At 43.2% G+C, this 27,389-nt stretch overlaps 1 long non-coding RNA gene across 1 annotated transcript; it reads left to right on the top strand.

The window, feature by feature from the left end:
- The first annotated feature begins 13,262 nt into the window (after positions 1 to 13,262).
- LOC142476932 (uncharacterized) lies at positions 13,263 to 27,378 on the top strand. Its single transcript, XR_012792068.1, has 7 exons — positions 13,263 to 13,377; positions 14,398 to 14,493; positions 15,938 to 16,041; positions 19,669 to 19,788; positions 20,775 to 20,872; positions 22,433 to 22,543; positions 25,856 to 27,378. It is a non-coding gene; the product is annotated as an uncharacterized LOC142476932 (long non-coding RNA).
- Positions 27,379 to 27,389: the final 11 nt, after the last annotated feature.

Genomic DNA, 27,389 nt, shown 5'->3' with positions numbered 1-27,389 from the left:
AAACTCCAGTCCTCGAGGGCAGCAAACAGGCCAGGTTTTCAGGATATCCCTACTGAAAACCTGGCCTGTTTGGGACCCTCGAGGACTGGAGTTTGACATGCATGCTCTAGAAGGAGCACAGCTGTGGGTGGGAGGTGGATTTGCTTTGCATCAAATGGTTTGGAGCAAGGTTTATTGTATGTATTATCATAATAACAATGCAATGCTTAACTTTTATTTCAGGAGGGATGACTGCAGAACAGAAGTGAATATTGAAGCCATGTGTTCCTTTTCTTGCAAAAGAGAAAATTTGAAGGACAGTTGAAGAGAAGGAAAATTACTACACAGAGACAGATAAGCAATGTGTATATTTCTCATTTACCATTTAGTATTTGTCGTTTTATTGACTCCACACAATCCGGCTGCTACGGGTTTCACATTGAATATTTTCATCTCTACTCTACCCCTTCCTGTGATCTGAACCATGCAAGTTTTCGTTGATTCAATACATCATGAGTAGAGGGTGGCTACAGTATGAAGTAAAGACCCAAGGACCACATCTACTACCATTCATAACAAGAACATGTGCAGTAGCGCACAGCTGCAGTTCTATGTGATTGTTATGAAAGGTTGAGGTGGTTCAATTCTATGAATCTGGAGTGGGATGGATCCTGTTTGCATCATATGGTTTCATCTAGGCCAGTAGATTATATAACTTTCAGTACAGGTTACACATGGCATCAGTATTAGTGATTTAAAGAGGAGGAAAGCTTCAATGTGGAGAACAAAGCCAAGTAATGTTGAAGTTACTCCTTTTACCATTTACTTGGTCAGTCTGTACTGTCTACTCCCCACACAGCTGCTAAGGATCTTCCATTTTAAATACTTTCACCTCCTATTCTGCACTGCTTTGCTGCCCATTATTCAGAGATGCGTTCCAGTCATGTTTACCACTCTGAATCTCTCTGCAGTCATTGGTTCAGCACATCATGGGTAGAGCATGGCTACAGATACAGCAAGCTATTATTATTTTACCGGCTGATCATCCATAATATTGCATTAAAACATAGAATATCACTTAATTTCCAAAAGATTCAGTGATGCTGATAATGCAGAATCTCACAACATTTCCCATCATAATGCCATAATGCACCAGTAGGAGAAATAATCCTTGCTATATCTGTACATTGTGTGACGTATTACCTCCATGACCATTGAGAGCAAGTACATCTTCTGTATAGAGCGGCTGTGTTATGATGCAGTTATTGATCATCATTGACATAATCACAAGAATCTTATGCAAAGGGAAATTGTCCGCAGCGAAGTGAGATTTCAGCCCCCAAACGTCTGTAATATTAATGCAATGTCTTACTTTTGTTGCAGTGAACACTGAAGAGACGGATCTACTACAACACTGTACAGGATGAGCATACGCTACAAGCAGCAAAATGATCTTGCAGTTGACAGTATGTTGTTCTGGTAATGTGCACAATTATTATTTATGGGCTACACACCACAGTGCTGGACATATTCTGTTAACTTCAACTCTACTCCTAACATGGAGATGTCTTCCTGGTGTTACTGATTCAGTACATCATATGCACAGTGTGGTTATGATATGATGGATTGATTTAATGAACCCACCAACCAATGATGACATCTGCATCATCTTCTGTAAAGTGCAGCTACAGCATGATATTATCAGCATTTGGTGCGGTATAATCAGAGGTATCTATGTGCTTTTGTGCCTGTTTTAAGTCCTCCAGCTTAACGCCCCTACACCTCCCACTACACAGGCATACTTACTTATGCATACACTGACATCTGGCATACCTACACACACCCCAGGGCCACTTCCTTCCCCTGATGTCAGGGAGAGGATGGGCATGCAGAGTGCAGTAAGTCTCCACGTTACTCTGGCCAACAGTCTTGGCCTACCTCCAGCATCTGTCACCCACAACATCTGTTCCCTCCTTGTAAAGTGCTGAACTATCTCACCTGGGTCAGTGCTATAGCTGATCACAGTGCCCGATCAGGATGTCACTGTGACAGGCAGCAGTGCAGATTGACCGGTCAATCAATGCAGTGCCGCAACATATGCACTAAATGAGATTTCCGTGCCCCCAGTCAGGTTACTCCCTGGGCAGTGACCCTGCTCACACCCTCCCCTAGTTCCACCTCTGATCACAATTATCTCTCTTGGAGAGTGTAGCAAATTGGAGTTGGGGGAATCTCACCTCTGCCATGCATGGTCACAATCTGGGCACAGGACCCAAATAGTGGGCAATGTGGCACTTCTTACAGTAGAGAATAAGTAACTTTATTCTTTACTTGTGTATTAAGGACCTTATTTGCATTAAATTCAGTCCACATGGGACCAAGACTTTCTGGCTTACTGAACAAAGTGGAATTGTTTCGTAGAGGGTGGAGAATTGTATTTTATCTGAAATTACCCCCTCTGCACAAAATACAAACAATTATACCCATACAAGTACCTTGTGGAAGTTGTTGCCCTCTATCTTCCTGTGGTCTCTCCCTGTTTCTCACCGTGCCTCCTCCCATTTCCTTGCACCTCTGCGTCTCCGCATATATCCCTATACTCAGAGCCGGCTCCGGTCAGTGACATGGGATGCCCAAATATGAGCATACCCATATATGGGCATCCATGCCACTGACCGGAGCCCGCTCTGTTGCGGATATGGAGAGAGACTGGGAGATTTACATCCCCTTATAATTCATATGGTGCATAGTACCGGCACGTATTGTTTTACCGGTACTGTGTACCTTCCTACTTTCACACTGGTACAGTATATGCTGCAGTGGGACTGAGAGGGATATATTGGTAACACATAGTCATTGTTGGGGGAATTCAATCCATTTTGAAAATAGTAATGAAATGTTTTTTACTTTTCTTTTTTTTCAGTAATGAAGAATGAAACATTTCTGTTAAAATTGAATTGGAGGTGAACTGGATTCATCATCAACTCTGCACCAGTGTGAATTGATGTTCTTTAATGTTCTGATAAGGTACATGCAACATCTCTTCCTCAACCCCTGCACCACTCTCTGCCTCTTGCCTCTCTCTCTCCACCTCCCTGCTAAGCGTATTAACCCATCTAATGTAATCCACATTCCATGTCTCACTTTACTCTTCACTTCTCACGTGCCCTCTGGAATGACTGCTCTCTGACTAACAAGGTCTATTTGTACATGACCTCTTCTGCTCTCATCCACCACCTCTCATTCCCCTCACCCCTTTCCTACTCGATACCTCAGCTTAATTGAACTCTCTCCTCTGACATCTACCCTTATCTCTAACCTCTCCTCACTTTCTGCTTAAACTAACTATCTTGTTAACTTTTACAATGCTATCATCTCCTCCTCCTCCCTCCTCCTCCTCCCTCCTCCATCATATATATGCCCCTTCTAGGCTCTGACACACTCATCCCTCTAAGGCCATGATTATCATGGGCACATGCTTGGTCATCCACAGTGTGTGCGAGCGATGCAGAGCCGCCTCGGACCTCAGTGCAGGGATTGCTGCATACCCCCAGCATCTGTCACCCACAAACAATACACACACTAATACTCCCCACAATACACACTATAATACCTCCTCAATACTAATCTCCCCAATAATATTATAGCTCCAAACACAATATACACAACACCCTTACACAAGATACACAATCTAGTACTCTCCTCTGCACCTCTACACACAATATAATACTCCCACACACACAATATACACACTACCCTCCTACCCCCATAAAATACAACCAATAATACACACACACTTTGTGGATGTTGGGACCAGCTCCCGGCATGCACCAGTGAAAGAGAGAGGCCCGCAGAAGCTCGGAAGAACTCCCTCCATCCGTGCCTTCCTCCGTTTCACATCTTCTCCCTGTCTCTCTCCCTCCCTTTCCTTGCATCTCCCTGCGTCTTTACGTATACCCAGTCAGTGACGGCTCTGGTCACGTGATGCCTTAATATGGGCTTATCCATATATGTTCATCCACGTCACTAATGTGATGCCCGCACTGTTGCGGAGCTGGTACTTACGACGGGCACTTATTGTTTTATCAGTACTGCGTACCTGACTCTACCGGCCTACTTTCAACACTAGTACAATATGTGCTTCACTACGAGTGAGTGGGGAATATTGGCATCACACAGTCACTGTTGAATATGCCATTCAATCCATTTTGAAAATAGTAATGCAATGTGGTTTTGTTTTGTTTGCTTTTTGCAGTAATGAAGAATGGAAAAGTTATATTAAAATTAAATTGGAGGGGGACTAGATTCAGCATTTCATCATGAACTCTGCACTTGTGAGAATTTAACTTCTTGAATACCCTGACAGGTACACGCAACATTAAGACTATAATCTGCTGTGCAAGCTTTCGTGCTATACCTCCCCCTCAGGTTTTGATTTATACATTTGCTCCCTCAATTCATGTCCTCTAATATTTGAAAGCTCTCTCCTAGCATTTTCTCTTTACCACAGAACGTCATCCCAATGTAACCTCTCTCTTGTTCTTTCTGCTTGCTGTTTCCTCACTCCTCTGTTAAACTTTTCTAATTTCTCTAACTTCCACACTCCTGATTTTATCCACATGTTCTCCTCTTTCCTTCCCCTACCTTTGCATGTGTCTACACACTGCACCATTTGTACAGACCTCTATTGCAGCTATTTCTGCACTGCTCAATGAAAAGCACTCTTTAATATCCTATTCTCTGTGCCCCCTCTCTCTGCGCCCCCTCTTTTGGCGCCTCCTCTCTCTGCGCCCCCTCTCTCTGCGCCTATCTGTCTCATTCTCTCTACGTCCCTCTCTCTCTACATAGAGCTATCTCTGTCTCTCTCTACACCTATCTCTGTGTCTCCTTCTATGTTTGCTGATGTGTGGGATATCTCTTATAATCTTGAACCTGCTCATATACACATCGGGCCTCCCTGCCTCTGCCTCCCTGCTAAGAGTGTTAACCTATCTAATGTAATCCACATTCCTTTCCTTACTTTTCTCTTCCCTTCTCCTATGCCATCTGGAATGTCCGTTCTCTGACTAACAAGGCTCTAGTTGTACATGACCTCTTCTGCTCTCATCATTCACAATCAGTCATTCCCCTCACCCCATCTTACCTGTCCCACTGATTTGCCTCTGCTTAATTAAACTCTCCTCTGATATCTACTCTAACCTCTCTGCTCTCTCTCTCTTTCCGCTTAAACTAACAATCTTATTAACTCTTACAATGCTATCCTCCTATCTATATGCCCCCTCTAGGCTCTGACACACTTGTCCCTCTAGCCCACACCCTTGGCTAAATTCCCAAACATGTTCATCACACTTCCACTCGCTGTTCTTAATGCCTATGAAGGAAATCACACAATTGATATTTGATTTTTCTACAGTAAAAATGTCTCCAGTCCTGTATAAAGCTGCTCTCTGGGGCCAAACCACACTACTTTTTTTTCACATTCATCAACACTCAAATTTAATTTACGCTGTCTTTTTTTCCCTGTATTTGACTCCCTCCACTAACCTTCTCCTCACACTTGCCATCCTTCCTTCACTTCTCCTCAAGCATTTGACTACTTCAGAGGCAAGGTGGATGCCACCCACAAGGAGATTCCTTCTGTCCCTTCCCCCTTCTCTCCTTCTACCTAATTCTCCTTCTGCATTTGACTCCTTTTCTTCTCTTACAGAGCTGGAAGCTAATCATCTTCTCTTCTCCCTCTACCACATGCCCTCTAGATCGTATCCCCTCACACCTTACTGCATCTCTTAGTCCCCACTCTCACCCACATCTTCAATTCCTCCCTATTCTCTGGCTCTTTACCCTCTTACTTTAAGCCTGTAGTGGTCACCCTTTTCTCAGAAACAACCTACACCCTATGTGCCTTACTAACTACCGCCCTGTATCCCTCCTGCTGTTTGTCTCCTAATTGCTAGAATGTCAACATTCTTAAATCACATTCCCTCCTGGATCCTTTACAACCTGCCTTTCGTACAGCTCGTTCTACAGACTGTGCTTAAAGCAAATTCCCAAGGTCACTTTTCCCTACTAATCCTACTTGATCTATCTGCTGCGTTTGATGCTCTCAATCACTCTCCTCCTTCATATTCTAAACTCTCTCTTGGTATCCGTAACACAGTTCTATCCTGGTTTTCATCATAACTTTCCTGTCACACATTCTCCATCTCTGTTGCTAACATGTCTTCGTCTTCTATTGATCTGTCTGTGGGTATACATCAGGGCTCTGTTCTGAGATCTCTCTTTCTCTCTACATACTATCATTTGGTGACCTCATCAACTCTTTGTGACAATCCTATAAATAACAAATACAAATATCAGGTCATGGGAATAAGTGATTTGGACATAAAAGTAACATTTCGGAAGTGTGGACAACTAATACATCTTGTAGATTGCCTTTACAGTGTGATGTCATTGATTCAGTAGATTGTGTGCAGACCAGGACTGCAGTACAGTGTCACTCACATGGATGACTTGCGTGGTAGAAGCTCAAGAACAAGGATGTCAAACTCCAGTCCTCGAGGGCAGCAAACAGGCCAGGTTTTCAGGATATCCCTACTGAAAACCTGGCCTGTTTGGGACCCTCGAGGACTGGAGTTTGACATGCATGCTCTAGAAGGAGCACAGCTGTGGGTGGGAGGTGGATTTGCTTTGCATCAAATGGTTTGGAGCAAGGTTTATTGTATGTATTATCATAATAACAATGCAATGCTTAACTTTTATTTCAGGAGGGATGACTGCAGAACAGAAGTGAATATTGAAGCCATGTGTTCCTTTTCTTGCAAAAGAGAAAATTTGAAGGACAGTTGAAGAGAAGGAAAATTACTACACAGAGACAGATAAGCAATGTGTATATTTCTCATTTACCATTTAGTATTTGTCGTTTTATTGACTCCACACAATCCGGCTGCGACGGGTTTCACATTGAATATTTTCATCTCTACTCTACCCCTTCCTGTGATCTGAACCATGCAAGTTTTCGTTGATTCAATACATCATGAGTAGAGGGTGGCTACAGTATGAAGTAAAGACCCAAGGACCACATCTACTACCATTCATAACAAGAACATGTGCAGTAGCGCACAGCTGCAGTTCTATGTGATTGTTATGAAAGATTGAGGTGGTTCAATTCTATGAATCTGGAGTGGGATGGATCCTGTTTGCATCATATGGTTTCATCTAGGCCAGTAGATTATATAACTCTCAGTACAGGTTACACATGGCATCAGTATTAGTGATTTAAAGAGGAGGAAAGCTTCAATGTGGAGAACAAAGCCAAGTAATGTTGAAGTTACTCCTTTTACCATTTACTTGGTCAGTCTGTACTGTCTACTCCCCACACAGCTGCTAAGGATCTTCCATTTTAAATACTTTCACCTCCTATTCTGCACTGCTTTGCTGCCCATTATTCAGAGATGCGTTCCAGTCATGTTTACCACTCTGAATCTCTCTGCAGTCATTGGTTCAGCACATCATGGGTAGAGCATGGCTACAGATACAGCAAGCTATTATTATTTTACCGGCTGATCATCCATAATATTGCATTAAAACATAGAATATCACTTAATTTCCAAAAGATTCAGTGATGCTGATAATGCAGAATCTCACAACATTTCCCATCATAATGCCATAATGCACCAGTAGGAGAAATAATCCTTGCTATATCTGTACATTGTGTGACGTATTACCTCCATGACCATTGAGAGCAAGTACATCTTCTGTATAGAGCGGCTGTGTTATGATGCAGTTATTGATCATCATTGACATAATCACAAGAATCTTATGCAAAGGGAAATTGTCCGCAGCGAAGTGAGATTTCAGCCCCCAAACGTCTGTAATATTAATGCAATGTCTTACTTTTGTTGCAGTGAACACTGAAGAGACGGATCTACTACAACACTGTACAGGATGAGCATACGCTACAAGCAGCAAAATGATCTTGCAGTTGACAGTATGTTGTTCTGGTAATGTGCACAATTATTATTTATGGGCTACACACCACAGTGCTGGACATATTCTGTTAACTTCAACTCTACTCCTAACATGGAGATGTCTTCCTGGTGTTACTGATTCAGTACATCATATGCACAGTGTGGTTATGATATGATGGATTGATTTAATGAACCCACCAACCAATGATGACATCTGCATCATCTTCTGTAAAGTGCAGCTACAGCATGATATTATCAGCATTTGGTGCGGTATAATCAGAGGTATCTATGTGCTTTTGTGCCTGTTTTAAGTCCTCCAGCTTAACGCCCCTACACCTCCCACTACACAGGCATACTTACTTATGCATACACTGACATCTGGCATACCTACACACACCCCAGGGCCACTTCCTTCCCCTGATGTCAGGGAGAGGATGGGCATGCAGAGTGCAGTAAGTCTCCACGTTACTCTGGCCAACAGTCTTGGCCTACCTCCAGCATCTGTCACCCACAACATCTGTTCCCTCCTTGTAAAGTGCTGAACTATCTCACCTGGGTTAGTGCTATAGCTGATCACAGTGCCCGATCAGGATGTCACTGTGACAGGCAGCAGTGCAGATTGACCGGTCAATCAATGCAGTGCCGCAACATATGCACTAAATGAGATTTCCGTGCCCCCAGTCAGGTTACTCCCTGGGCAGTGACCCTGCTCACACCCTCCCCTAGTTCCACCTCTAATCACAATTATCTCTCTTGGAGAGTGTAGCAAATTGGAGTTGGGGGAATCTCACCTCTGCCATGCATGGTCACAATCTGTGCACAGGACCCAAATAGTGGGCAATGTGGCACTTCTTACAGTAGAGAATAAGTAACTTTATTCTTTACTTGTGTATTAAGGACCTTATTTGCATTAAATTCAGTCCACATGGGACCAAGACTTTCTGGCTTACTGAACAAAGTGGAATTGTTTCGTAGAGGATGGAGAATTGTATTTTATCTGAAATTACCCCCTCTGCACAAAATACAAACAATTATACCCATACAAGTACCTTGTGGAAGTTGTTGCCCTCTATCTTCCTGTGGTCTCTCCCTGTTTCTCACCGTGCCTCCTCCCATTTCCTTGCACCTCTGCGTCTCCGCATATATCCCTATACTCAGAGCCGGCTCCGGTCAGTGACATGGGATGCCCAAATATGAGCATACCCATATATGGGCATCCATGCCACTGACCGGAGCCCGCTCTGTTGCGGATATGGAGAGAGACTGGGAGATTTACATCCCCTTATAATTCATATGGTGCATAGTACTGGCACGTATTGTTTTACCGGTACTGTGTACCTTCCTACTTTCACACTGGTACAGTATATGCTGCAGTGGGACTGAGAGGGATATATTGGTAACACATAGTCATTGTTGGGGGAATTCAATCCATTTTGAAAATAGTAATGAAATGTTTTTTACTTTTCTTTTTTTTCAGTAATGAAGAATGAAACATTTCTGTTAAAATTGAATTGGAGGTGAACTGGATTCATCATCAACTCTGCACCAGTGTGAATTGATGTTCTTTAATGTTCTGATAAGGTACATGCAACATCTCTTCCTCAACCCCTGCACCACTCTCTGCCTCTTGCCTCTCTCTCTCCACCTCCCTGCTAAGCGTATTAACCCATCTAATGTAATCCACATTCCATGTCTCACTTTACTCTTCACTTCTCACGTGCCCTCTGGAATGACTGCTCTCTGACTAACAAGGTCTATTTGTACATGACCTCTTCTGCTCTCATCCACCACCTCTCATTCCCCTCACCCCTGTCCTACTCGATACCTCAGCTTAATTGAACTCTCTCCTCTGACATCTACCCTTATCTCTAACCTCTCCTCACTTTCTGCTTAAACTAACTATCTTGTTAACTTTTACAATGCTATCATCTCCTCCTCCTCCCTCCTCCTCCTCCCTCCTCCATCATATATATGCCCCTTCTAGGCTCTGACACACTCATCCCTCTAAGGCCATGATTATCATGGGCACATGCTTGGTCGTCCACAGTGCGTGCGAGCGATGCAGAGCCGCCTCGGACCTCAGTGCAGGGATTGCTGCATACCCCCAGCATCTGTCACCCACAAACAATACACACACTAATACTCCCCACAATACACACTATAATACCTCCTCAATACTAATCTCCCCAATAATATTATAGCTCCAAACACAATATACACAACACCCTTACACAAGATACACAATCTAGTACTCTCCTCTGCACCTCTACACACAATATAATACTCCCACACACACAATATACACACTACCCTCCTACCCCCATAAAATACAACCAATAATACACACACACTTTGTGGATGTTGGGACCAGCTCCCGGCATGCACCAGTGAAAGAGAGAGGCCCGCAGAAGCTCGGAAGAACTCCCTCCATCCGTGCCTTCCTCCGTTTCACATCTTCTCCCTGTCTCTCTCCCTCCCTTTCCTTGCATCTCCCTGCGTCTTTACGTATACCCAGTCAGTGACGGCTCTGGTCACGTGATGCCTTAATATGGGCTTATCCATATATGTTCATCCACGTCACTAATGTGATGCCCGCACTGTTGCGGAGCTGGTACTTACGACGGGCACTTATTGTTTTATCAGTACTGCGTACCTGACTCTACCGGCCTACTTTCAACACTAGTACAATATGTGCTTCACTACGAGTGAGTGGGGAATATTGGCATCACACAGTCACTGTTGAATATGCCATTCAATCCATTTTGAAAATAGTAATGCAATGTGGTTTTGTTTTGTTTGCTTTTTGCAGTAATGAAGAATGGAAAAGTTATATTAAAATTAAATTGGAGGGGGACTAGATTCAGCATTTCATCATGAACTCTGCACTTGTGAGAATTTAACTTCTTGAATACCCTGACAGGTACACGCAACATTAAGACTATAATCTGCTGTGCAAGCTTTCGTGCTATACCTCCCCCTCAGGTTTTGATTTATACATTTGCTCCCTCAATTCATGTCCTCTAATATTTGAAAGCTCTCTCCTAGCATTTTCTCTTTACCACAGAACGTCATCCCAATGTAACCTCTCTCTTGTTCTTTCTGCTTGCTGTTTCCTCACTCCTCTGTTAAACTTTTCTAATTTCTCTAACTTCCACACTCCTGCTTTTATCCACATGTTCTCCTCTTTCCTTCCCCTACCTTTGCATGTGTCTACACACTGCACCATTTGTACAGACCTCTATTGCAGCTATTTCTGCACTGCTCAATGAAAAGCACTCTTTAATATCCTATTCTCTGTGCCCCCTCTCTCTGCGCCCCCTCTTTTGGCGCCTCCTCTCTCTGCGCCCCCTCTCTCTGCGCCTATCTGTCTCATTCTCTCTACGTCCCTCTCTCTCTACATAGAGCTATCTCTGTCTCTCTCTACACCTATCTCTGTGTCTCCTTCTATGTTTGCTGATGTGTGGGATATCTCTTATAATCTTGAACCTGCTCATATACACATCGGGCCTCCCTGCCTCTGCCTCCCTGCTAAGAGTGTTAACCTATCTAATGTAATCCACATTCCTTTCCTTACTTTTCTCTTCCCTTCTCCTATGCCATCTGGAATGTCCGTTCTCTGACTAACAAGGCTCTAGTTGTACATGACCTCTTCTGCTCTCATCATTCACAATCAGTCATTCCCCTCACCCCATCTTACCTGTCCCACTGATTTGCCTCTGCTTAATTAAACTCTCCTCTGACATCTACTCTAACCTCTCTCTCTCTTTCCGCTTAAACTAACAATCTTATTAACTCTTACAATGCTATCCTCCTATCTATATGCCCCCTCTAGGCTCTGACACACTTGTCCCTCTAGCCCACACCCTTGGCTAAATTCCCAAACATGTTCATCACACTTCCACTCGCTGTTCTTAATGCCTATGAAGGAAATCACACAATTGATATTTGATTTTTCTACAGTAAAAATGTCTCCAGTCCTGTATAAAGCTGCTCTCTGGGGCCAAACCACACTACTTTTTTTTCACATTCATCAACACTCAAATTTAATTTACGCTGTCTTTTTTTCCCTGTATTTGACTCCCTCCACTAACCTTCTCCTCACACTTGCCATCCTTCCTTCACTTCTCCTCAAGCATTTGACTACTTCAGAGGCAAGGTGGATGCCACCCACAAGGAGATTCCTTCTGTCCCTTCCCCCTTCTCTCCTTCTACCTAATTCTCCTTCTGCATTTGACTCCTTTTCTTCTCTTACAGAGCTGGAAGCTAATCATCTTCTCTTCTCCCTCTACCACATGCCCTCTAGATCGTATCCCCTCACACCTTACTGCATCTCTTAGTCCCCACTCTCACCCACATCTTCAATTCCTCCCTATTCTCTGGCTCTTTACCCTCTTACTTTAAGCCTGTAGTGGTCACCCTTTTCTCAGAAACAACCTACACCCTATGTGCCTTACTAACTACCGCCCTATATCCCTCCTGCTGTTTGTCTCCTAATTGCTAGAATGTCAACATTCTTAAATCACATGCCCTCCTGGATCCTTTACAACCTGCCTTTCGTACAGCTCGTTCTACAGACTGTGCTTAAAGCAAATTCCCAAGGTCACTTTTCCCTACTAATCCTACTTGATCTATCTGCTGCGTTTGATGCTCTCAATCACTCTCCTCCTTCATATTCTAAACTCTCTCTTGGTATCCGTAACACAGTTCTATCCTGGTTTTCATCATAACTTTCCTGTCACACATTCTCCATCTCTGTTGCTAACATGTCTTCGTCTTCTATTGATCTGTCTGTGGGTATACATCAGGGCTCTGTTCTGAGATCTCTCTTTCTCTCTACATACTATCATTTGGTGACCTCATCAACTCTTTGTGACAATCCTATAAATAACAAATACAAATATCAGGTCATGGGAATAAGTGATTTGGACATAAAAGTAACATTTCGGAAGTGTGGACAACTAATACATCTTGTAGATTGCCTTTACAGTGTGATGTCATTGATTCAGTAGATTGTGTGCAGACCAGGACTGCAGTACAGTGTCACTCACATGGATGACTTGCGTGGTAGAAGCTCAAGAACAAGGATGTCAAACTCCAGTCCTCGAGGGCAGCAAACAGGCCAGGTTTTCAGGATATCCCTACTGAAAACCTGGCCTGTTTGGGACCCTCGAGGACTGGAGTTTGACATGCATGCTCTAGAAGGAGCACAGCTGTGGGTGGGAGGTGGATTTGCTTTGCATCAAATGGTTTGGAGCAAGGTTTATTGTATGTATTATCATAATAACAATGCAATGCTTAACTTTTATTTCAGGAGGGATGACTGCAGAACAGAAGTGAATATTGAAGCCATGTGTTCCTTTTCTTGCAAAAGAGAAAATTTGAAGGACAGTTGAAGAGAAGGAAAATTACTACACAGAGACAGATAAGCAATGTGTATATTTCTCATTTACCATTTAGTATTTGTCGTTTTATTGACTCCACACAATCCGGCTGCTACGGGTTTCACATTGAATATTTTCATCTCTACTCTACCCCTTCCTGTGATCTGAACCATGCAAGTTTTCGTTGATTCAATACATCATGAGTAGAGTGTGGCTACAGTATGAAGTAAAGACCCAAGGACCACCTCTACTACCATTCATAACAAGAACATGTGCAGTAGCGCACAGCTGCAGTTCTATGTGATTGTTATGAAAGGTTGAGGTGGTTCAATTCTATGAATCTGGAGTGGGATGGATCCTGTTTGCATCATATGGTTTCATCTAGGCCAGTAGATTATATAACTCTCAGTACAGGTTACACATGGCATCAGTATTAGTGATTTAAAGAGGAGGAAAGCTTCAATGTGGAGAACAAAGCCAAGTAATGTTGAAGTTACTCCTTTTACCATTTACTTGGTCAGTCTGTACTGTCTACTCCCCACACAGCTGCTAAGGATCTTCCATTTTAAATACTTTCACCTCCTATTCTGCACTGCTTTGCTGCCCATTATTCAGAGATGCGTTCCAGTCATGTTTAGCACTCTGAATCTCTCTGCAGTCATTGGTTCAGCACATCATGGGTAGAGCATGGCTACAGATACAGCAAGCTATTATTATTTTACCGGCTGATCACCCATAATATTGCATTAAAACATAGAATATCACTTAATTTCCAAAAGATTCAGTGATGCTGATAATGCAGAATCTCACAACATTTCCCATCATAATGCCATAATGCACAAGTGGGAGAAATAATCCTTGCTATATCTGTACATTGTGTGACGTATTACCTCAATGACCAATGAGAGCAAGTACATCTTCTGTATAGAGCGGCTGTGTTATGATGCAGTTATTGATCATCATTGACATAATCACAAGAATCTTATGCAAAGGGAAATTGTCCGCAGCGAAGTGAGATTTCAGCCCCCAAACGTCTGTAATATTAATGCAATGTCTTACTTTTGTTGCAGTGAACACTGAAGAGACGGATCTACTACAACACTGTACAGGATGAGCATACGCTACAAGCAGCAAAATGATCTTGCAGTTGACAGTATGTTGTTCTGGTAATGTGCACAATTATTATTTATGGGCTACACACCACAGTGCTGGACATATTCTGTTAACTTCAACTCTACTCCTAACATGGAGATGTCTTCCTGGTGTTACTGATTCAGTACATCATATGCACAGTGTGGTTATGATATGATGGATTGATTTAATGAACCCACCAACCAATGATGACATCTGCATCATCTTCTGTAAAGTGCAGCTACAGCATGATATTATCAGCATTTGGTGCGGTATAATCAGAGGTATCTATGTGCTTTTGTGCCTGTTTTAAGTCCTCCAGCTTAACGCCCCTACACCTCCCACTACACAGGCATACTTACTTATGCATACACTGACATCTGGCATACCTACACACACCCCAGGGCCACTTCCTTCCCCTGATGTCAGGGAGAGGATGGGCATGCAGAGTGCAGTAAGTCTCCACGTTACTCTGGCCAACAGTCTTGGCCTACCTCCAGCATCTGTCACCCACAACATCTGTTCCCTCCTTGTAAAGTGCTGAACTATCTCACCTGGGTCAGTGCTATAGCTGATCACAGTGCCCGATCAGGATGTCACTGTGACAGGCAGCAGTGCAGATTGACCGGTCAATCAATGCAGTGCCGCAACATATGCACTAAATGAGATTTCCGTGCCCCCAGTCAGGTTACTCCCTGGGCAGTGACCCTGCTCACACCCTCCCCTAGTTCCACCTCTGATCACAATTATCTCTCTTGGAGAGTGTAGCAAATTGGAGTTGGGGGAATCTCACCTCTGCCATGCATGGTCACAATCTGGGCACAGGACCCAAATAGTGGGCAATGTGGCACTTCTTACAGTAGAGAATAAGTAACTTTATTCTTTACTTGTGTATTAAGGACCTTATTTGCATTAAATTCAGTCCACATGGGACCAAGACTTTCTGGCTTACTGAACAAAGTGGAATTGTTTCGTAGAGGGTGGAGAATTGTATTTTATCTGAAATTACCCCCTCTGCACAAAATACAAACAATTATACCCATACAAGTACCTTGTGGAAGTTGTTGCCCTCTATCTTCCTGTGGTCTCTCCCTGTTTCTCACCGTGCCTCCTCCCATTTCCTTGCACCTCTGCGTCTCCGCATATATCCCTATACTCAGAGCCGGCTCCGGTCAGTGACATGGGATGCCCAAATATGAGCATACCCATATATGGGCATCCATGCCACTGACCGGAGCCCGCTCTGTTGTGGATATGGAGAGAGACTGGGAGATTTACATCCCCTTATAATTCATATGGTGCATAGTACCGGCACGTATTGTTTTACCGGTACTGTGTACCTTCCTACTTTCACACTGGTACAGTATATGCTGCAGTGGGACTGAGAGGGATATATTGGTAACACATAGTCATTGTTGGGGGAATTCAATCCATTTTGAAAATAGTAATGAAATGTTTTTTACTTTTCTTTTTTTTCAGTAATGAAGAATGAAACATTTCTGTTAAAATTGAATTGGAGGTGAACTGGATTCATCATCAACTCTGCACCAGTGTGAATTGACGTTCTTTAATGTTCTGACAAGGTACATGCAACATCTCTTCCTCTACCCCTACACCACCCTCTGCCTCTTGCCTCTCTCTCCACCTCCCTGCTAAGCGTATTAACCCATCTAATGTAATCCACATTCCTTGTCTCACTTTACTCTTCCCTTCTCACGTGCCCTCTGGAATGTCTGCTCTACGACTAACATGGTCTATTTGTACATGACCTCTTCTGCTCTCATCATCCACCACTTCTCATTCCCCTCACCCCTGTCCTACTCGATACCTCAGCTTAATTGAACTCTCTCCTCTGACATCTACCCTTATCTCTAACCTCTCCTCACTTTCTGCTTAAACTAGCTATCTTGTTAACTCTTTACAATGCTATCATCTCCTCCTCCCTCCTCCTCCATCATCTATATGCCCCTTCTAGGCTCTGACACACTCATCCCTCTAAGGCCGTGATTATCATGGGCACACGCTTGGTCGTCCACAGTGCGTGCGAGCGATGCAGGGCCTCCCCGTCGCCTCGGACCTCAGTGCAGGGATTGCTGGAGCGACAGGCATGCGCTAACTTTGCCTTCTGTTGCGTGCTTACTATAGACGCAGCCTAACCCATGCATTGGTTTAATTCACAAGCACGCTCTCATCACACTTCATCACATCACACTGCTGCTCTTAACACCTATGGAGGAAATCTCACAGTCTGATTTTCTACACTAAACCTTTGTCCTGTTCTGTAAAACTCTGCTCCTTTTTTTAAGGTCAAACACTACTTTTTCCTCACTCATCAACACTCCAATTTCATTCATACTGTCTACTATGTATTTGAGTCCCACCACTGACTTTCTCCTCCCACTTAACATCCATCCTTTATTTCTCCTCAAGCCTTTGCTCACTTGAGGCAAGGTGGATGCCATCCACAAGTAGATTCGTTCTCTCCCTTCCCCCTCTCTCTTTTTCTATCTAGATCTCATTGCACTCTTGACTCCTTTTCTCCTGTCACAAAGCTGGAACCTGATCTTCTCTTCTCCCTCTACCACATGCCCTCTCAATCCTATATTCTCACTCTCACCCACATCTTCAATTCCTCCATATCCTTTGGCTCTTTCAACTCTTCCTTTTAAGCATGCAGTGGTCACCCCTATTCTCAAAAATAACCTTGACCTTGTGTGAATTTCTAACTATCGCCCTGTATCCGTCCTACCATTTGCCTCCTAATTGCTAGAACGTCTTGTGATCTCCCGTTTGATCAACATTCTTAAATCACATGCTCCTCTGGGCCCTTCACAATCTGCCTTTCCCAATGTAACCAATTATGTACATAAAGAAAATTCCCAAGGTCCATTTTACTTACTAATCCTGCTTGATCTCTCTTCTGCTTTTGATACTGTCAATCACTCTTCTCATTCATATTCTAAACTCTTTCTTCGTATCCGCAGCAAACTTATATCCTGGTTTTCATCATACTTCTCCATCACACATTCTCCATCTCTGTTGCTAACGTGTCTTTGTCTCCTGTTGTTTTGTCTGTTGGTATACCTCAGGACTCTGTTCTGGGACCTCTCTCACTACATACTATCACTAGTTGACCTTATCAACTATTTTGGCCCTTGATATCATCTCTATGCAGATGATACACACACCTATCCACCCTACCGTCACTCCTGCAATTTAGTTCCTAGTTTTGGGTCGCCTCCTGGCTATATCCTCCATGGATGACACTCTTCTGCCTTAAACCTAATGTCTAAAACTGAGCTCCTCATATTTCCCCCTAAATCTGGCCTAATATCACCTTTCTCCATCGCAGTAAACAGTACTACCATCATCCTGTCATGAAAGCACATTGCCTAGGAGTAACATTTGACTCTTCCCTTTCCATCTTCATTCACGACACTGGCTAAAGTTTGTCGATTCTTTCTCTGTAATATTTCCAAGATTTGCCCTTTTCTCTGTCAATCTACTGCTAAAACGCCAATGCATGCCCTTATCGTATGGGTTAACATACTGCTAACAGGGCTCCCTGCTTCACAACTTTCTCATTTGCAATCTATCCAAAACTCTGCTGCTTGAATAATTTCCCTTTCTCCCACAACAGTATCTGCTCATCTCCTCCTCCTCCTTAAATCCCTCTCCTTGCTTCCCATCAAGTTTCAGATCACCTACAAAGTTCTCCTCCTTACCTTTTTGTTAAGGTTCTCTATTAGTGGTGTACCGAGTACCCGGCGTTACCCGACACATTTCCAGCTACCCGGACATTACTCGAAACCGGCCACTGAGAAGTGGACTTGGCCGGGTAATACCCGGCGTCGGGTAATGTCAGGGCAGCTGGAAATAATCTTTTATACTTACCTTTCCTAAGACATCTAGGATCAGCAGCAGCAGTCCTCTGATGTTGGCAGCATCAGAGGTGTCTTCACCTGGCGGGGGGAGCTGCAGGAATCACTTCCACAGCACCGAAGCAGGTAAGCTGTGTCTGTGAGCCTGCAGCTCCCCCGCCGGCTGAAGACACCACAGATGCTGCCACCGTCACAGGACTGCTGCTGATCCTAGATGTCACCGCCACCCGGAAGGTAAGTGCCAAACCGTGTACCCGACCGGGTAGAACCTTTCATTTTGGCCGGGTACCCGTTACCCATTTTTTTATAGTTGAGGACCCAGTCCAACACTATTCTCTATTCATCTGCTCCTTCCTACATATCATCTTTGGTCTCGTTATGCCCTTCCTCGTCTCCTAAGCTCTACTAATAACTGTCTCCATTATACTTCTTACACCTCTACTGCGCACTCGCTCTCTTGCCTGAAACCCTTTCCCATCAATTTACCTGTGAAACTCACACACACTCAGTATATGCCAACATACCCTCTTCCACCCACATTTAAGATCAACCTTAAAATTCACAACTTAAATGAAGCATTTCAATAGCTTTTACTCGTTGCTACTGTCACTCATTCAGTCACTAACTATTGTTCCCAAGAAGTGCTTTATACTACAAGTACCCACCATTAAGGACAAGCATTGTCATCTACTGCACTTGTTCCCCCACCTGTTGTCTCTCTGTAAGTCTCCTTACATTTCTCTTAGATTGTAAACTACCCAGGACAGGGATTTACTTTCCTATTGTCTGTTTTTGTTTGTTGAACTTATTGTATAATAATTTCCTGTACTTTTTGGTCTCTCTTGTAAAGCGCTGAGTACACAATGGGTGGTATATAAATAGAGATATATGCAGAGTCTAGAGACAAGGCACACGTGTATAGGTAGCTACAGTTTATCCGGGACCGTATGCATCCTTGAAGTGCCTGTCCCAGTTATTTTCTATTGATTGCAATGTAGGAGTGTCTGTCCTGTCTTATTTTTTTTATTATTATTATCATTATTATTATTATATATACAAAGATATATACAAAGATTGTTTCCTGTCGTTAGCATGACATTGTGTGACACAGTGTGATGTCATTGATTCAGTAGATTGTGTGCAGACCGGGACTGCAGTACAGTTTCACTGACATGAATAACTTGTGTGGTAGAAGCTCTAGAAGGAGCACAGCTGTGGGAGGGAGGTGGATTTGCTTTGTATCACATGGTTTGGAGCAAGGTTCATTGTATGTATCGTCAATAATAATTATAATAATAATAATGCAATGCTTAACTTTTTTATTTCAAGAGGAAAGACTGCAGAACAGAAGTGAATATTGAAGCCATGTGTTCATTTTCTTGCAAAATAGAAAATTGAAGGACAGTTGAAGAGGAGGAAAATGACTACACAGAGACAGATAAGCAATGTGTATATTTCTCATTTAGTATTTGTCGTTTTATTGACTCCAAAAAATCCGGCTGCTAAGGGTTTCGCATTGGACATATTCACCTCTACTCCACCCCTTCCTGTGATCTGTACCATGCAGATTTTTGTTGATTCAATACATCATGAATAGAGTGTGGCTACAGTATGAAGTACTGACCCAAGGACCACATCTACTACCATTCATAACAAGAACATGTGCAGTAGCGCACTGCTGCAGTTCTATGTTATTGCTATGAAAGGTTGAGGTGGTGCAATCATATGAATCTTGAGTGGGAGGGATCCTGTTTGCATCATTTAATTTGATCTAGGCCAGTAGAGTATATAACTCTCAGTACAGGTTACATATGGCATCAGTATTAGTGATTTAAAGAACAGAAAAACAGGAGTGGAGAACAAAACCAAGTAATGTTGAAGTTACTACTTTTTACTATTTACTTGGTCAGTCTGTACTGTCTACTCCCCACACAGCTGCTAAGGGTTTCCATTTGAGATACATTCACCTTCTACTCTGCACTACTGTGCTACCCTCTATTCAGAGATGAGTTCAAGTCATGTTTACCACTCTAAATCGCTCTGCAGTCATTGATTCAGCACATCATGGGTAGAGCATGGCTATAGATACAGCAAGCTTTATTTTACCCTAATATTGCATTAAAAAATAGAATATCACTCAGTTTCCTACAGATTTACTGATGCTGATAATGCAGAATCTCACCCTCCCATCATAATACACCAGAGGAAGAAATAATCCTTGCTATATATGTACATTGTGTGACATATTGCCTCCATGACCATTGATGGCAAATACATATTCTGTATAGAGCAGCTGTGTTATGATGTAGTTGTTATTGATCATCATTGAAATATAATCACAAGAATCTTATGCAAAGGGAAACTGTCATTAGCATAGTGGGATTTCAGCCCCCAAACTTCTGTAATATTAATGCAATGTCTTACTTTTATTGCAGTGAACACCGAAGAGACGGATCTACTACAACACTGCACAGGACAAGAGTATACACTACAAGCAGCAAAATGATCATGCAGTTGACAATATGTTGTTCTGGTAATGTGCACAATTATTATGTATGGGCTCCACACCACAGTGCTGGACATATTTTGTTAACTTCAACACTACCCCTACCATGGAGATGTCTTCCTGTGATTGGTGTTACTGATTCAGTACATCATATGCACAGTGTGGCTATTATATGATGGATTGATTTAATGAACCCACCAAACACTGATGACATCTGTATCATCTTCTGTAAAGTGCATCTACAGCAGGATATTATCAGCATTTGGGGTGATATAATCAGAGGCATCTATGTGCTTTTGTGCTGGGTAAAGTCCTCCAGCTGAACCGCCCCCCGCCCCCCACCCCCCTACACCTCCTGCCACACAGGCAAACTTACTTACACACACAGCACACTTACTTATGCACACTGACACTTGGCATACCTACACACACACACCCCACAGCCACTGGCATGCATGCAGAGTCCTGGGAATGCAGGATGGGCATGCAGAGTACAGAATATCTCCACCTTGCTCTGGCCCGTACTCTTGGCCTACCCCCAGCATCTGTCACCCACAACCTCTGTTCCCTCCCTGTAAATTGCTGCACTAACACACCTTGGTCAGCGCTGCAACCGATCACAGCACCGGATCATGTCACTGTGATAGGAAGCAGTGCTAATTGACCGGTCAATCAATGCCACGTGGCAACATACGCACCAAAAGAGATTTCCATGCCCCCTGACAGGCTACTCCCTGGGCAGTGACCCTGCTCATCTTCCACCTCTGATCACAATATTCTCTCTTGGAGAGTGTAGCAAATTGGAGTTGGGGGAATTTCACCTCTGCAGTGCATGTAGAGTCCTGTATGCAGAGTACAGAAAGTCTCCACCTTAGTCTGGCCCGTACTCTTGGCCTACCCACAGCATCTGTCACCCACAAATAATACATACACTAATACTCCCCACAATACACACTTTAATACCTCCTCAATAATAATCTCCCCAATAATATTATAGTCTTAAACACAATATACACAATACCCCCTAACACAAGATACCCAATCTAACACTCTCCTCTGCACCTCAACATAATATACACACTATAATACCCTACACACAATATAATACTCCCACACACACAATATACACACTATCCTCCTACCACCATAAAACACAACCAATAATACACACACACTTTGTGGATGTTGGGACCAGCTCCTTGCATGCACCAGTGAAAGAGAGAGGCCTGCCATCCGTGCCTCCCTCCGTTTCCCATCTTCTCCCTGTCTCCCTCCCTTTCTTTGCATCTCCCTGCATCTTTGCGTATACCCAGTCAGTGACGGCTCCGGTCACGTGATGCCTTAATATGGGCTTATCCATATATCTGTTGCAGAGATGGAGAGAGACCTGGAGATTTTACATTTCCTTATAATTCATATTGGTACTTAGTACGGGCACTTATTGTTTTATCAGTACTGGGTACCTGACCGTACTGGCCTACGAGTGAGAAGGCAATATTGGCATCACACAGTTACTGTTGAATATGTCATTCAATCCATTTTGAAAATAGTAATGCAATGTGGTTTTGTTTTGTTTGCTTTTTGCAGTAATGAAGAATGAAAAAGTTATATTAAAATTAAATTGGAGGGGAACTGGATTCAGCATTTCTTCATGAACTCTGCACTTGTGAGCATTGACCTTCTTGAGTGCCCTGACAGGTACACGCAACTTTAAGACTATAATCTTCATCAACTGCTGTGCAAGCTTTCGTGCTATACCTCCCCCTCCGGTTTTGATTTATACATTTGCTCTCTCAATTCATGTCCTCTAATATCTGGAGGCTCTCTCCTAGCATTTCTCTCTACCACAGCACGTCATCCCAATGTAACCTCTCTCTTGTTCTTTCTGTTTACTGTTTCCTCACTCCTCTGTAAAACTTTTCTAATTTCTCTAACTTCCACACTCCTGCTTTTATCCACATGTTCTATACACTTTCCTTCCCCTACCTTTGCATGTGTCTACACAAAGCACCATTTGTACAGACCTCTATTGCAGCTATTTCTGCACTGCTCAATGAAATGCACTCCTGCACATCCTATTCTCTTCCACCTTCCCTCATTCTCTACGCCCCCCTCTCAAAGCCCCCTCTCTCTATGTCTCCTCTCTCTACGCCTATCTGTCTCATTCTCTTGACGCCCTTCTCTCTCTACATATCCCTATCTCTGTCTCTCTCTACACCTATCTCTGTGTCTCCTTCTATGCTCGCTGATGTTGGGGGATATCTCTTATAATCTTGGACCGGCTCATATACACATCAGGCCTCCCTACTAAGAGTGTTAACCTATCTAATGTAATCCACATTCCTTTCCTTACTTTTCTCTTCCCTTCTCCTGTGCCCTCTGGAATGTCCACTCTTACTAACAAGGCTCTAGTTGTACATAACCTCTTCTGCTCTCATCAGTCACAATCAGTCATTCCCCTCACCGCATCTTACCTGTCCCACTGATTTGCCTCTGCTTAATTAAACTCTCCTCTGACATCTACTCTAACCTCTCTTCTCTCTTCTCTCTCTTTCTTTCTGCTTAAACTAACAATCTTATTAACTCTTACAATGCTATCCTCCTATCTATATGCCCCCTATAGGCTCTGACACACTCATCCCTCTAACCCACACCTTTGGCTAAATTCCCAAACACACTCATCACACTTCCACTCGCTGTTCTTAATACCTACGGAGGAAATCTCACACTTTGTTTGATTTTTCTACAGTAAAAATGTCTCCTGTCCTGTATAAAGCTGCTCTCTAGGGCTAAATACACTACTTTTTTCCACACTCATCAACACTCAAATTTAATTTACGCTGTTTTTTTTCTCTGTATTTGACTCCCTCCACTGACCTTCTCCTCCCACTTGCCATCCTTCCTTCACTTCTCCTCAAGCATTTGACTACTTCAGAGGCAAGGTGGATGCCACCCAAAAGGAGATTCCTTCTGTCCCTTCCCCCTTCTCTCCTTCTACCCAAATCTCCTTCTGCACTTGACTCCTTTTCTTCTCTTACAGAGCTGGAAGCTAATCATCTTCTATTCTCCCTCTACCACATGCCCTCTAGATCGTATCCCCTCACACCTTACTGCATCTCTTAGTCCCCACTCTCACCCACATCTTCAATTTCTCCCTATTCTCTGGATTTTTGCCCTCTTACTTTAAGCCTGTAGCGGTCACCCTTTTGTCAGAAACAAACTACACCCTATGTGCCTTACTAACTACCGCTCTGTATCCCTCATGCTGTTTGCCTTCTAATTGCTAGTGTCAACATTCTTAAATCACATGCCCTCCTGGATCCTTTACAACCTGCCTTTCGTACAGCACGTTCTACAGACTGTGCTTAAAGCTAATTCCCAAGGTTTTTCCCTACTAATCCTACTTGATCTATCGGCTGCGTTTGATGCTCTCAATCACTCTCCTCCTTCATATTCTAAACTCTCTCTTGGTATCAGTAACAAAGTTCTATCCTGGTTTTCATCATAACTTTCCTGTCACACATTCTCCATCTCTGTTGCTAACATGTCTTCGTCTTCTATTGATCTGTCTGTGGGTATACATCAGGGCTCTGTTCTGAGATCTCTCTTTCTCTCTACATACTATCATTTGGTGACTTCATCAATGCTTTTGGCCTTAGATATAATCTCTATGCGGATGATACACACACAAATCTATCCACCCCTGTTCTCACTCCTGCAATCCAGTCCCTACTCTTGGGTTGTCTCCTGGCTATATGCTCATGGATGGCACTCCACTGCCTTAAACTTAATGTCTAACACTGGGCTCATATTATCCCCTTTCTCCATCACAGTAAACAGTACTACCATCTATCTTGTCATCAAACATGTTGCATAGGAGTAACATTTGGCTCTTCAATTCCATCTCCATTCACATGCACGGCTATGGGTAAAATGTGTTGCCTCTTTCTCTGTAATATTGCCAAGATCTTCCCTTTCCCCTCTCAACCTACTGCTAAAACTCCAATGTATACTGTTATCCTATAGGTTATTTTAACATACTACTAACAGGCCTCCATGCTTCACAACTTTCTCCTATGCAAAACTCTGCTGCTTGAATTATCTCACTTTCTCCCACAACAGTCTCTGCTCATCTCCTTAAATCCCTGTCCTGGCATCCCATCAAGTTTTTGTATCACCTACAAAGTTCTCCTCCTTACCTTTTTGTTAAGGCTCTCCATTAATCTGCTCCTTCTTGCATATCATCTTTGATCTCTCGTTATGCCCTTGCTTGTCTCTTGCACTATAACCATAACTGTCTCCTGTAAACTTCTTTCACCTCTACTGTTCTCTCACTTGCCTGAAACCATTTTCCATCACTGCACCGTACATGTGAAACTTCCTCACACTCAGTATATGCCAACATAACCTCTTCCACCCACATGTAAGACCAATCTTAAAATTCACGACTTAAATCAAGCATTTAAAAAACTTTGACTCGTGGCTACTGTCCCACACCCACAGTCACTGCTAACAACTATTGTTCCCAAGATGTGCTTTCTACTAATTGTACCCACCATTAAGGACAAGCATTGTCATCTACTGCACTTCTTCCCCCAACTGCTGCCTCTCTTTAAGTCTTCTAACATTTCTATTAGATTGTAAAGTTCCCAGGGCAAGGATTTACTTTCCTATAATCTGTTTTTATTTGTCGCACTTATTTTTTAATTATTTTTCCCCTCTCCCCTAATGATATACATATAGGTTTTCCTGTCATTTGCATGACAGAGTTATTATGGTTAACTATTGCATCATGTAGACTGCCTTTTCAGTGTGATGTAATTGATTCAGTACTTTGTGTGTAGACTGTGACTGCCGTACAGTGTCACGAACATTAATGACTTGTGTGGTAGAAGCTCTAGAAGGAACACAGCTATGGGAGGGAGGTGGATTTACTTTGGATCACATGGTTTGGCGCAAGGTTCATTGTATGTATGATCATAACCATGCAATGCTTAACTTTTATTTCAGGAGGGAAGAACAGTGAATATTGAAGCCATGTGTTTCTTTTCTGTCAGAAGAGAAATTTTGAAAGACAGTTGAAGAGGAGGAAAATGACTACACAGAGACAGATAAGCAATGTGTATATTTCTCATTTAGTATTTGTCGTTTTGTTGACTCCACACAATCCAGCTGCTAAGGGTTTCGCATTGGACATATTCCCCTCTACTCTACCCTTCCTGTGATCTGTACCATGCAGGTTTTTGTTGATTCAATACATCATGAGTAGAGTGTGGCTGCTGTATGAAGTATTGACCCAAGGACCACATCTACTACCATTCATAACAAGAACATGTGCAGTAGCGCACTGCTGTAGTTCTATGTGTTTTATTAAAGGTTGAAGTGGTGCAATCATATGAATCTGGAGTGGGATGAATCCTGTTTGCATCATATGGTTTCATCTAGGCCAGTAGAGTATATCTCTCAGTACAGGTTACACATGGCATCAGTAGTAGTGATTTAAAGAACAGAAAAAACAAGAGAAACTTCAATGTTGATAACAAAGCCAAGTAATGTTGAAGATACTCCTTTAACTATTTATTTGATCAGTCTGTACTGTCTACTCCCCACACAGCTACTAAGTCTTCCATTTGAGATACATTCACCTCCTACTCTGCACTGCTGTTCTGTCCTCTATTCAGAGATGAGTTCCAGTCATGTTTACCACTCTGAATCACTCTGCAGTCATTGATTCAGCACATCATGGGTAGAGCATGGCTACAGATACAGTAAGCTTTATTTTACCGGCTGATCATCCATAATATTGCATTAAAACATAGAATATTACTCAGTTTCCAAAAGATTCAGTGATGCTAATAATGCAGAATCTTACAACACATCCCATCATAATGCACCAGAGGAAGAAATAATCCTTGCTACACTATCGACACGTTTTATTGAAGCACGGCTAGCACCGCAAGCCGGGGGATGCCCCGGCGTGCTAGCCGCACTCCCTCAGCGTGCCGCGCATCACCAATGCACGGTCACGCGTCATCGGGTGCCTGCGCCCCCTGCACGCGCGTCCAGGGCTCCCCGAGGGAGCACTGGTGTCCCGCGATGTGGGGGACAGCGGCAGGGGGTTCCGGGGGACCCGACGGACCCGGCAGCGGAAGGGAGAAAGCCCCGATCGGAGGGCGCTCCTCCGCTGCTTCGGCGTGCGCCCGGCACCCTCCGGCGCGCGCCAGGTTACTGCTGCGGCCAAGAACGGGCAAATGCTCGAATAAACTCGGCCGCAGCAGTATATCTGTACATTGTGTGACGTTTGGCCTCCATGACCATTGATATCAAATACATATTTTGTATTGAGCGGCTGTGTTATGATGTAGTTGTTATTGATCATCATTGAGATAGAATCACAAGAATCTTATGCAAAGGGAAAATGTCTGCAGCATAGTGGGATTTCAGCTCCCAAACTTCTGTAATATTAATGCAATGTCTTACTTTTATTGCAGTGAACACTGAAGAGACGGATCTACGACAACACTGCACAGGACAAGAGCAAACA

The sequence above is a fragment of the Ascaphus truei genome, unplaced genomic scaffold (assembly GCF_040206685.1).
Source record: "Ascaphus truei isolate aAscTru1 unplaced genomic scaffold, aAscTru1.hap1 HAP1_SCAFFOLD_1796, whole genome shotgun sequence".
Taxonomy (NCBI): Eukaryota; Metazoa; Chordata; class Amphibia; order Anura; family Ascaphidae; genus Ascaphus; species Ascaphus truei.
The sequence above is the reverse complement of the archived record's forward strand: the minus strand, read 5'-3'. Positions and strand labels throughout refer to the sequence as shown.